The sequence below is a fragment of the Lithobates pipiens genome, unplaced genomic scaffold (genome assembly GCF_037356315.1).
Source record: "Lithobates pipiens isolate NorthernLeopardFrog02 unplaced genomic scaffold, aLitPip1_a1.2 Scaffold_23, whole genome shotgun sequence".
NCBI classification, from domain to species: Eukaryota; Metazoa; Chordata; class Amphibia; order Anura; family Ranidae; genus Lithobates; species Lithobates pipiens.
Window position 1 is genome coordinate 115,142,301 of NW_027507785.1, and position 13,231 is coordinate 115,155,531.

A 13,231-nucleotide genomic window follows, 5' to 3' on the forward strand; every position below is an offset into this window, starting at 1 on the left:
TTTTTATGGGCTATGCTAGGCACTTGGGATAGGGGTACTTTTTGCTCTGTGCCATTTCCATCAATTCCCTGGGTCAAGGCTGAGGCCACCATGGGGGAATTCTCAAACCTAAGGTGGGCCTCTACTGATGAACGTACACCGTGTACACTTGCACTGTAACTGTTCTCCAGGTTCCTGTTACAATGTACACCTTTTCTGTAACTTGCATTTGGGGGGGGGGGGGGGGGGGCATGCTGAGCCTTGTCCACTTCCACCTGTCCAGCATTTCACCATTACCTCACTCCCCATAAAAGTATGGGGTCCCGCTGTGCACCTAGTGTGGACCCCATGCGTGAACCTGTCTACAGGTTTGGGACCTTTGCTTCGAGAGTCTGCACCCATTGCTATGGAAAACAAACCTCTCACAGAGAGAATACCGACAACAACTTCCTGCTGCAAGAAGCTATCCCACCTTCCCCAGGCACATGCTTTTTTTTCTTTTCCAAAATCATACTTACCTTGGTGGATGCAGCATTAGTCTAATACTGCATCTGTCCCCCGCTGGCTCTAAGACTGAGAATCAAAGACCCCTGAATGCTTGGTTCTCAGAGCTCCATGAGCAAGGAGTTGGTGGCTGTCAGTCACTGGCTCTCTACTCTACTCCCCACACTCACTGGAATGCTTGGCTGTGGCAGGGACAGAGCATTTGGCTCAGGTTCTTGCCAGCTCACTACAAGCCTGAGCCAGGTGCTGGTCCAAGATTGCGGGCGGATCCTGACTTTATTGTCGCAATTTCACCCCAGCCTGGACCGGCTATGTGACGTCGTAGAAAAGTGCAAAGACATCTCAGAGTTCAACATTCAGAAAAATATTTCTCCTACATCCCTAATCCTAACTCAGGCTATGTGCTGTGCTGGCAAACCTGCAAAAGGTAAAGTCCATGTATGATTAAGGAATCCAAAAGGGGCATCTCCAGTGTTGATTTCTTTGGGGATGAATGGCAGGTCCTGATGACGTTGTTTTTTTTTCAACATTTTTTATTTAACCAAAAATATAACAGAAAAGTGCAGCTCTATAAATTGATAAATGTGTGTTTACCACAAAATATTAAAGTGCAAAAGTGCAAACAATATCCATGGTGTAAACCATAAATCATGAAAATCAATAGAAAACAGACAATAAAGTGCACAACATCAATTGATGTATCAAAAAAATGCAAATGTCCGTATTGAGATTAATAAGTGACTTAAATTCATATACAAAATCCTGGTGCGCTGATGCACTGTGAAATGAATCATTCATAGATGGGACATAAGATAGACTTGACCACGAGAGACCACCAACACAGATAGATAGGAGGCTTACCAGAAAGCCAGTGACCACCCCTATTCAGGGGGGTCAAACAAGGCTTGTTGGATCTGAGATCCTGTTGGAGATGTGTCCTGATAGCTGGAGCCTGGAGAGATGTCCCAATGTACTGGGCCTTCACCATTGGATGGTTCCCACAGACGCTAAGCGGTAGTCCAGTCCAGTCCAACAGACAAAGTGCAAGTGGATAAATCTAAGGAGGGGGAGTTGGGCCTGTTGAACAGCAAACTAAGGATGCTCTGAACAGTTTGCTGTTCAACAGGCCCAACCCCCCCTCCTTAGTCTATCTTATGTCCTACTTTATTGACTGTTTTCTATTGATTTTCATGATTTATGGTTTACACCATGGATATTGTTTGCACTTTAATATTTTGTGTTACACGCACATTTATCAAGTTATAGCTCTGCACTTTTCTGCTATATTTTTGCTTATAGGCCTACTATCTGGGTTATAGTGCTTAGCTGATGTACGTTATTTTTGTCCATCATATTGTAGATATTTATTTTATTTTTTATTTAACCAGACAGGCAGTTTCCATGTCAACAAGACAATAATAGATAGTGTATACAGTATACAGAATATAAGTATAGCCAGATAATGGAGGAAATCCAAACACAAGAAGGGATAAGCGGGTTCTCATACAGCGTAAAACTCTGTTCCCTCATGGGGGCCAAAAGAAAAATAAATGATGTAAAACTAGTCACAATAAAGAAACAAAAACTGCCAAACCTTGTTTTTATTGTGAAAGAAAAAGAAAGACAGGTAGATAGAGGGGAGAAAAGAAAAAAAACAAGAACGAGTAAAAGGAAAGATAAAAGAAGGAAGGAAGGGGCGGGAGAAAAAAAAGAGGAGTTGATGTGTCTTAGCGGGGGGTCCTGATGACCTTTTACATCACAGCAGTAGCAAGCCACATTCTTCCATTTCTCCTGGGTGTGGTTCACCGATCTCACTGGGCTCTCTTATGGGCTCCGGGCCTCTGTGCTTGGGGGCTCTCTGCTCCGGACTCTCTGCTCCGGACTGCCGAAACCAAAAAACGGGAAAGGCATTAAACCTTACCCTCCAAATCCTGGGGCAACACCTAACTGGCTTGATTTCAACACCACTTACAAGTGGCAGCTGTAGAGGAGGATTCAGAGCGTCGACAATGGCCAGATCATGAGAGCCTAAGGGTGACGTCACAGCTCCCAGAAATCCCAGCCGTTGTCGAGAACTCCTTCAAACAGGGGAGTCGGAGTTGCAGAATCACATAACCGATGTAAAAAAAAAATAGGTACACAGATCTTTTTTTGAACAAGATAGGTAGGAGGAGGGGGAGATACATTTTTAGGAATTATTAGTGGCTTTTCTATCCCCTATAAAGAGTATGTAAACCCTAACAGTGAACTTTTCTTATTTTATCTCTTTAGCCTGTTAAATAGATCGGCTGGGGTGCCGACATTGCAGGCTCCCTGGACAGGTAAGTGCCCATATATTAAAAGTCAGCAGCTACAGTATTTCCCCCCAGGCTGTAACACCTTTAAAGAGGAAGGACTCCTTTACACTTGCGGTTGGGTGGCAGTGAAAACAGGTGGTTGAGACACATTTTTACTGACTATACTGCAAAGGAAGCCAGATAGGGTTCCACACCTGCCGTGGCTGCAATGCTTTGCTTCATGGGCAAAAAAATATAAAAACCCCATGTCCCGTTCGGCAGGCAGTATCGGCACTGAACGCAAACCCATACAAGTGAAGAGGGTTGCACCACAGCTGCCCTGCACTGCTTGTAATGCATGTGCATGCAGTGGAGTCGCTTTTGCAGGATCAAAATAGGGGGAAGAAGCGGGCAATATTACCTTCCCACCGCCTATCAGGCACATCTGAAAAGCAGTCCAGTGAGGGTTCTTTTTTCAGAGGAGGCACTGGAGCGGCAAGGTCTGCCACTCATTTAATGTAGACAAACTAGGTTTTGGAAGCTGTGCACAGAAAAGGCACTTTCTCACTGGGGCAGGAGCGTTGTCGGCGGTAAAGCGGCGCTATTTTTACTGTCGTTTTTGTGGCGGTATGCAGCCGCTAGCGGGGTGGTTTTAACCCCCGCTAGCGGCCGAAAAAGGATTAAAATCACCCACAAAGCGGCGCTTTGGCGGCGGTATAGCTGCGCTGCCCCATTGATTTCAATAGGTAGGAGCGGTTTAGGAGCGGTGAATACACCGCTCCTTCACCGTTCCAAAGATGCGGCTAGCAGGACTTTTTTCACTGTCCTGCTAGCGCACCGCTCCAGTGTGAAAGCCCTCTGGCTTTCACACTGGAGTGGAAGGGGCCAGATTTTTTCAGGCCCTATTTTTAGCGCTGTAGTGCCTGAAAAACGCCCCAGTGTGAAAGGGGCCTTAATCTATCAGATCTGACTGGTACTTTTTGGTGTCTTATATATTTATTGCAGACGGTGGATATAAATCATAATGCTGTGATACAAACCTGACCATTGGAGCAGGGCCAGATTTGTTCTGCCAAGGTTTTGGCTTAGCTCCTAAAAAATCCAGAACGGTGACAGGCAGTTTCTTGCTCCTTCTTTATGACGATTCATTTTTAACTGAAGAATTCCTAATTCTCTATGCTAGGATTACTCCTAATTTTTTTTTTTGCAAGGTGCATGTCACAGCCATAGAGATCTATGTGGAATTTACCGTTTATGAGACAGATTACTGCAATCCAGCCATACATTGGCTATAACTGAAAGGGATTTCTATTACAAATATGGTACATTTTCTATTCTGTGATCTCTAAGCAGGGTTAAACATTCCTATACGACCACACAAGATACCCACTACAGATTCTGCCACAACTTTGTTCTATTTTTAAGCCATTGCTTAAGCCAATGCACCTCATTACCACCACCATTCGCACAATACATTAAATATTCAGTGTAAATTCTTTTATTTTTATATCACATATATTTAACTATACAGTATCACACGCTCTGGTAGTATTCCAAGCCCCATTATTTCATCAGTCTTTCTTCAAGGCATTGCTGACGTGGCTCCCCATAGCCCTTATCTCAAAAGGTGCTGATAATCAATAAAGTAGCTATAAATAGCAGGGAGTACATTAGGAGTATAGCAGCAAGCTATAAATAGTTTTTCCTTGTTCAAAAGAAAGTCCAAAGTGGTTCAGTATATACTGATATATAAACTATATTACCAAAAGTATTGGGACACCTGCCTTTACATGCACATGAAATTTAATGGCATCTCAGTCTTATGCCCCATACACACGATCAGATTTTCTGTGGATATTTTCCTTCAGGTTTACCAAAACCATGTAGTGCAAGGGCCAGCCTGATTGCATACAAATTGAAACCCCTAAGGTTTGACCTCATATTATATGGTTTTGGTAAATCTGAAGGAAAAACTCAGCAGAAAAACTGATAGAGTGTATGGGGCTTTAGTCCGTAGAGTTCAATATTGAGTTGGCCCACCCTTTGCAGCTATAACAGCTTCAACTCTTCTGGGAAGGCTGTCCACAAGGTTTAGGAGTGTGTCCATGGGAATCTTTTACCATTCTTCCAGAAGCCCATTTGTGAGGTCAGGCACTGATGTTGGATGAGAAGGCCTGGCTGGCAGTCTCCAATTCATCCCAAAGGTGTTCTATCGAGTTGAGATCAGGACTCTGAGCAGGCCAGTCATGTTCCTCTACCCCAAACTCGCTCATCCATATTCTTATGGACCTTGCTTTGTGCACTGGTGTGTAGTCATGTTGGAACAGGGAAAGGCCATCTCCCAAAGTTGGGAGCATGAAATTGTCCAAAATGTCTTGGTTTGCTGACACCTTAAGAGTTCCCTTCACTGAAACTAAGGGGCCAATCTCAACCCCTCAAAAACAACCGTACTTATTCTTATGGATTGGAGTTGCTGGCTATTTTTCTATTTTGTCTACCTATTTGGGTGTTGTCTGGAGGACCCTGCCGCCTGAGCACCCACCTGTGGACTCCGCCCTGCCTGACGGTTTTCCCCTGTTTAGAGCGCTGCACAATTCTGTTTGTATAGCTGCAAAGGATGGGCCAACTCAATATTGAACCCTACGGACTAAGACTAGGGTGCCATCAATGTTCACGTGCGTGTAAAGGCAGGCGTCCCAATACTTTTGCTAATATAGTGTATATATATATATATATATATATATATATATATATATATATATATATATATATATATATAGATACATACATACATACATATATGTACCTATATATCTTAGGGCATTTCATACTTGGACATGATGGCCTGTGTGTACAAAAACTGGGTGAGTGTGGAATGTATGGAAGCAGTTGAATTTTTACCAAATGTGAAGCCAGAGTGGGGTTCCACCTATAAAGTTTTGCACAATTTAGTAATATAACACATATTAATATTCAACACATATAAACATTTGCATGCTGATTTATTCACCTTTTTGCTGTATGGAACTATCCTTATCTTCACATGTTATTGTGCTGCAGTTTGGAAAAATGATAAAGTATATAAGCAACAAGCCCTCGCCTTGTAAAACAACCCAATTAGTTTAAAACAGAAATGAAAGGCAAAATGTGTGTATAACTGTAAAGATAAAAAAAAATCATACAGTAAATACCTTTTTCCACCACTTTTTTATAAGTGATCACATTCCCTCTGTTCTCAGATGCATATAAGCTGGGGGAGTTGAAACAGCAATACACTGGTCCTCCCAGTGAAAGACTGTGTAGGGGCTGTGCATTCAGGCAAGTCTAATAATTAGGGGGCAGCAGGATTAGTTCCACGGTGTGTTCTTAAGCCTAGTGTGGTCAGTTTATAATAGGAAAGCAGTGGAACTGGCAAGAACACCAGGAATCTCACAAAAAAGAACAGGATACGTTTTTATACAAGTACATGGTACAACAGGCACATATCAGGAATATTAAAGAGTAACTCCACTTTTGTTGAGAAAAAAAACATTCCCCCCTGGGTGATCTATGTACATTGCAAGGATTATAACAACCTTTGTTGCAGAATCCTAATGTTTTGTTAATCTGAAGAAATCCATGTGTGTTTGTCTGTCTGTACCTCTGTGCTAAGTTAGTCTAATGAGAGTGGTTTCATGATTATCAGTCAGCTGTGGGACCTGCAGAGCACTAATGAGAAAAGCTGCTGGGCCTGCATCCCTTTAGACGTGTTCCTAGTGGGAGTATCTCACCAAAAATGACATTTTTGTTGCAAGGGATGCCTGAAATCTGACTTGAATCTTAGGCAGACTTCTGTGAAAACCTGTGAGCCAATCACACAAGCAGGAAATAATGTTTCTGGGGAGTGGTCAGGACACATTCTGAACAACTCCATGTAGCCATATTGCATTGCATTTCTAGAAAATCACAGCGACTGCAGATTGAAAAGGAAAGGTAATTTTTAATAACATTCAGTTACAATATGACTGGTATCGCGATTGTATACACTATATTATTTTTTCTTTATTTGTTATTTTTTTCCCATGAAAGTGGAGTTAACCTTCAAATATTGTGTTTACATATTCTTTAACAACATATGAAGTGCATTTTGCATCATAATATGTATTTCATACACAAATGAATGGTAACAGCTGTAAATCACAGGCAATGTACATTAAAACATGCATTATTAGGAAACAAAAAACAATTCTGTAGCAGGAAATTACTATAACAACATAAACATGATTTCCTTTAAAAAAAAAAAAAAAAAGCAGCTCATGTAAAATTCAAATGAAGGCACACAAAAATTGCATTATGAAAATGTGCTTAAATTGTTACTAAACCCACAACAGTAAAATCAGTCTGTATATGCAGTATAGCATGCTTGTCACTGTGGGACTTAAGGGGTTAATCCTCTGTGTAAAAAGGCTGTTTTTATCCTGTATGCACAGATCCTTCCCTCCTGTACTGTCTATCTGGGGAAGGTCAGCTAACACAGGCAGGGTAGCCGACCTGCACATGCTCAGCTAACACAGGCAGGGTAGCCGACCTGCACATGCTCAGTTTTGTCTTTTATGCTGGAGAGAATATTTACTTGTTGATCAGAGCTAGCCAGGTCACATGATATTAGCATCACACATGTGGGAGTGTATACAGACTGAAGTGGAAATTTCCTCCTACCTGAACTCTCAGCACTGGAGAAACTGTGTAGTTTATCACTGACCGTGGTGTACAGATCAACCAAAAAGGTATATAGTGGTAATGTAAAAAGAAGATTTATAAGCTGTGGGCACTGTGTGTGGGGGTGGGGGGCAGATAAACTATTTTCATATTACTGGGTTTAGTAAGGCCGCGTACACACGGGCGGACTGTTCGCCCAACCTTGTTCGGCAAACAGTTTCATCAAACAGTCCGCTCAAAATTTGCATGAGCGGACTTGCCCACACACGAGCGGACTGTTTGACGAACAAGGTTGGGCAAACAGTTCGCTCAACTTTTGAAATGAACGGACTCGCCCACGTAAGGCGGAGGCAAATCCGCCCATTTCGAGCGCGTGTACAGGTAGGCGGGGCCCGCGAAGGAGACGTCGCGGGCTCCGCCGCCTGGAATGGGCTTAAAGGGGAACCCCAACGCCGAAAAAAATCGGCGTGGGGGTTCCCCCCAAAGTCCACACCAGACCCTTGTCCGAGCACGCTACCCGGCCGGCCAGGAAAGGGGGGCGAGCGAGCGCGCCCCCCCTCCTGAGCCGTACCAGGCCGCGTGCCCTCAACATGGGGGGTGCCTTGGGGAAGGGGGGGCCGCGCGGCCCCCCCCACCCCAAAGCACCTTGTCCCCATGTTGATGAGGACAAGGGCCTCTTCCCGACAACCCTGGCCGTTGGTTGTCGGGGTCTGCGGGCGGGGGGCTTATCGGAATCCGGGAGCCCCCTTTAAGAAGGGGGCCCCGAATACCGGCCTCCCACCCTATGTGAATGAGTATGGGGTACAATGTACCCCTACCCATTCACCTGTGAACTAAAGTACAATAAAAAACACAACACAGAGAAAAAATATTTTATTGCACAGCTCCGGGGGTCTTCGGGGGTCTTCTCGCCGGACTCCTCCGCTATGTGTGTGTAGCTCTTTTGCTAGCGGAGGAGTCCGGCTTTCTTCCTCCCCGCCGCCGGCCTCTTCTCCCGACTTCGGGGGTCTTGTCCCCCTCTTCGGTTCTTCTGCCGGGCCACCGCGCCTGGTCCGGTGGCCCGGTCTTCTGTCGCCGTCTTCCGTTCTTCTGTCGCCGCCTTCGGTTCTTCTGCCGGGCCACCGCGCCTTCTTGTAGCTCTTTTACAGGCGGTGGCCCGGTCTTCTGTCGCCGCTGTCGTCGCCGCCGCCGCCGCCTTCCGTTCTTGTTCTTCTTCTTGTTCTTCTTCTTCTCCTGGAGATGTTGACTCGACGAGCTCTCCGGCCGGAATGCCAGAGCCGCGCTGTGCGGTCACTTATATAGTGACAATGGGGCGGTGCCACATGGTATATGTCACATGGGTTGGTCACATGGGTTGATGTCACATGGGGACTATGACATCGTAAGGGGGCGGGGTCACCATGTGACCAACCCATGTGACATATACCATGTGACACCGCCCCATTGTCACTATATAAGTGACCGCACAGCGCGGCTCTGGCATTCCGGCCGGAGAGCTCGTCGAGTCAACATCTCCAGGAGAAGAAGAAGAACAAGAAGAAGAACAAGAACGGAAGGCGGCGGCGGCGGCGACGACAGCGGCGACAGAAGACCGGGCCACCGCCTGTAAAAGAGCTACAAGAAGGCGCGGTGGCCCGGCAGAAGAACCGAAGGCGGCGACAGAAGAACGGAAGACGGCGACAGAAGACCGGGCCACCGGACCAGGCGCGGTGGCCCGGCAGAAGAACCGAAGAGGGGGACAAGACCCCCGAAGTCGGGAGAAGAGGCCGGCGGCGGGGAGGAAGAAAGCCGGACTCCTCCGCTAGCAAAAGAGCTACAAGAAGATAGCGGAGGAGTCCGGCGAGAAGACCCCCGAAGACCCCCGGAGCTGTGCAATAAAATATTTTTTCTCTGTGTTGTGTTTTTTATTGTACTTTAGTTCACAGGTGAATGGGTAGGGGTACATTGTACCCCATACTCATTCACATAGGGTGGGAGGCCGGTATCCGGGGCCCCCTTCTTAAAGGGGGCTCCCGGATTCCGATAAGCCCCCCGCCCGCAGACCCCGACAACCAACGGCCAGGGTTGTCGGGAAGAGGCCCTTGTCCTCATCAACATGGGGACAAGGTGCTTTGGGGTGGGGGGGCCGCGCGGCCCCCCCTTCCCCAAGGCACCCCCCATGTTGAGGGCACGCGGCCTGGTACGGCTCAGGAGGGGGGGCGCGCTCGCTCGCCCCCCTTTCCTGGCTGGCCGGGTAGCGTGCTCGGACAAGGGTCTGGTGTGGACTTGGGGGGAACCCCCACGCCGATTTTTTTCGGCGTTGGGGTTCCCCTTTAAGCCCATTCCAGGCGGCGGAGCCCGCGACGTCTCCTTCGCGGGCCCCGCCTACCTGTACACGCGCTCGAAATGGGCGGACTTCCCGAGCGGGAACAGTCCGCTCATTTCGAAAGTACAGCGGACAAGCCCACACACGGGCGGACTGTTCGCTCAAACACAGTTTCAGCGGACAGTTTTTCGGAATTTCCGAAAGACTTTGTCCGTCCAACTGTCCGCTGAAACTGTCCGCTGAAAGCCCACACACGAGCGGACTGTCCGCCCAAACACTGTTCAGCGGACAAGGTTGGGCGAACAGTCCGCCCGTGTGTACGCGGCCTAACACTTTAATTAATTAAAAAATCATCACCTTTAACGCAGGGATCAAATAGTAATAATAAAAAAAAAGCATTTGCAACTATGTGGTGTGGTTAAATGTGGAAAACTTCAAATTAGTTCTCGTTTTCTGTAAAAAAAACAAAAAAAACGAAACTCTTCCCATAGCGAGGGTTCTTTCACATGCAACTGAGAGGAGGAATCAGGTGGCTGAGCCCCTCCTAACGCCCACCAAAATGTTGACATTACAGCCTGATAGGGCTGCACACATGCATTTTTTATTTGGGCTGTAGAGTTTGACAGGTAGCACCACCTGTCAAACTTGCCCATTGAGATCAATTGGGCCCCCCTTCCCCTCAATCGCAAACCAAATTCTTAGCTCACAGTCGTGGCATGATCCTGCAATGTAAAATTCAGCAAATAAAAAAATAAATAAAAAAGGTATCAGAAGGCAGCAGTAGCACCTTCTAAACACTTGTTAGCTGCTGCTATACTGACCCGTGAAAAGTGATCCACCACATTACTCACCTTCCCGCCTGTCTGAAAGAACCCTCAGAGACCACAAGCAGCTTGTTTTTTCACATGAATATGACGGGGAAGTTCTGAAAACATAGCCCCTACCCAGGGACTGCACATGGACAGGGCAACTACTAGTGAGTGGGAATTAGAGTCAGACAGCTTTCCACTGCCATAGATTGAGGATCATTTTTGCACATCAGCAGGCACGCATTATGCTCTGGTGTGCATTATGTGGGAGCTGTGCAATGCATTGTAAAAATACATTACACTGTTTACTTTTTAATTTCATTGAAATGTAAAAAAAACATTTATTTCAACATTTTTTCAATTTTATGCAATGTTTTGCGATGTGGTGTAGTGTATCGCACAAAGCTGCTCTGCACAAAAATGCATTGCATCCTAATTTTTTCATTGCACACCAATGCAGCATGTTGGTGTAAACTGAAACAAAAAGACAAGGCAAATTATCTTGACTTTGTGTTGGGACTGTGTTGGGCAACTTTGGCTGAAGAAGCATTTTTTCCCAATGATGGCATGACATGTTTTTTCCTTACATTGACCTTCAATGCTAGGGCATTATTATACACTATTATTTTACAGGATTTATATAACGCCAACAGTTTGTGCATCGCTTTACAACACAAGGACAGAAATTGCGTACACTGAGCATGTTTTCCTCCCATTTACCACCAATGGCAGGGCATATTTTTCTTCCACCCAGCAGCGGCCAGTCCATTAGGTTTCTATGAGTTTTGTTTTCTTTTTAACCACATGATTAGAGCCTGAAGCTCTAATTGGCTTCAAAAAGGTAGGACTCGGGGGAAAAAGCACACTGTGCCCTGAGCCCACCCACTTGTAACATTAGCGAATCAATGTTCTTTATTGTCGTCCAGCTTCTCCTCCCAGCCAATCAGGACAGGAGGCGAATCTTAAGACTGGATTAGCCGGGAGGAGAAGCTGCGACCATGAATGGGGTGAGTGCAGACCTGGTGGGGGGTTTGTTTGCCCCTGGACCCCCCCAAAAGCACCAGCCACTGACAGCCGACTCTGGGGCAATTCTTCCCCCACTGACTACTGATGTGGGGACATTGTTTTAGCCCCTGTACACACGGTCGGAAATTCCGATGGAAAATGCCCAATCGGACCGTGTTGTCGGATAATCCGACCATGTTTGGGCTCCATCTGACTTTTTCCGTCGGAATGTCCGACCAACAAAGTTTGAGAGCTGGATATACAATTTTCCGACAACATTATCCGATAGGACTTTGTCTGATCGTTTGTAGAGAATTCCGATCAGACAAAGTGCCACGCATGCTCAGATCAAATTACGAGACCAAAGCTATTGGCTACTAGCCTGAACGTAGTCCCGTCGTAACGTACAAACGTCATCACATTCCGACTGTGTGTATGCAACACCAGTTTCGGACAAAATCCATGGGAAAAAATCAGTCAGATTTTGTTGTCGGAATGTCCGACCGTGTGTACAAGGGCTTACTTGCACTGCAATGTTATAGGCAATAAATGACATTTTCTTGATGACTGCACTGTATACAATGTGTTGTACTGTACCTTACATAGTCCTGACCCCTGCTCTGTACATTCTATGTTGCACATTACACTGTCCTGATCTCTGCTCTCTATGGTTTGTTGTACCTTACATATGTCTGACTTCACAATTTGAAATCGAGGTGTTTGTTGTGTCAACAGTTGTTGGTTGCTAAGTAGTTTTCAACTGATTAAATTAAGTTCTTTTTTAAGTTAAGCTCAGAGAAAGTGTTTGTTTTTTGTGTATTTTCTTTTCAGATAAAGGCGTTTGTAATAACAGTGTGCCATTTTCTAAAAATGATTCTTTGTCTTGAAGTTTATGTGTGTCTCTGAGATTATCACTTGTGGCACATATTGTAATTAAAGGGTATTTTGTTGCAGCTGCAGCATATATGTGTGGTGTATAATTGCAAGAATGCTCAGGCTCTGTTCAAAGTATAAAAGTCCCAGTGTAAAACATTTCTAGACATTACAGTGTTTTGGCCACCAAGATATACAAGGTCGCTTTTGGCAAAAATTCTGGCCATATTTATATGAAAAGAAGACCAAACCCTGGTTGACAAAAATTGTCATCAAATATATTCTTCAATAGCCACAAAGAATATAAATCCACTTTGTAAGAACTCAATGCTTTTGCAAACCCAATTATTACCTTGTAAATGTAGCAGTGACATCATGGCTGTGCTGTACATAGCTTGAGCAGAGAGTAGAGCTGTGGGAGGAGTCCAAATGCCTGCCCACTATAGGCTGCCTGCAGAAAATTACAGGAGGGGGTGTGGACAAGACCAGTCGCCCTGCACATGGAGAGAGAGCAACAGGGACCAGTCTTTATTACAGGAAGACAAAGTTTCACACTGGATCATTGAACAGATCTGGAAGAAATACACAAAGCACACCAGGATTTAAGTAAGAATACTCATGACTATTTAACTACTTAAGGACTGGAAGATTATCCCCCTTAATGACCAGGCCATTTTTTGCGATACAGCACTGAGTCGTTTAACTGACAATTGCGCGGTCCTGTGACGACATACCCAAACAAAATCAATGTCCTTTTTTTCCCCACAAAATAGAGCTTTCTT

At 45.5% G+C, this 13,231-nt stretch overlaps 1 protein-coding gene and 1 long non-coding RNA gene across 3 annotated transcripts in view; one reads left to right on the plus strand and one right to left on the minus strand.

Annotated features, from left to right (window-relative positions):
* ELFN2 (extracellular leucine rich repeat and fibronectin type III domain containing 2) overlaps positions 1 to 13,231 on the plus strand; it is a 219,404-nt gene that overhangs the window by 43,470 nt on the left and 162,703 nt on the right. The gene's annotated exons all lie outside the window — the stretch shown is intronic.
* Positions 1,972 to 12,991, minus strand: LOC143926982 (uncharacterized). The gene is made up of 3 exons (XR_013262182.1): positions 12,802 to 12,991; positions 5,770 to 5,813; positions 1,972 to 2,365 (listed from the first exon to the last, which is right to left on the minus strand). It is a non-coding gene; the product is annotated as an uncharacterized LOC143926982 (long non-coding RNA).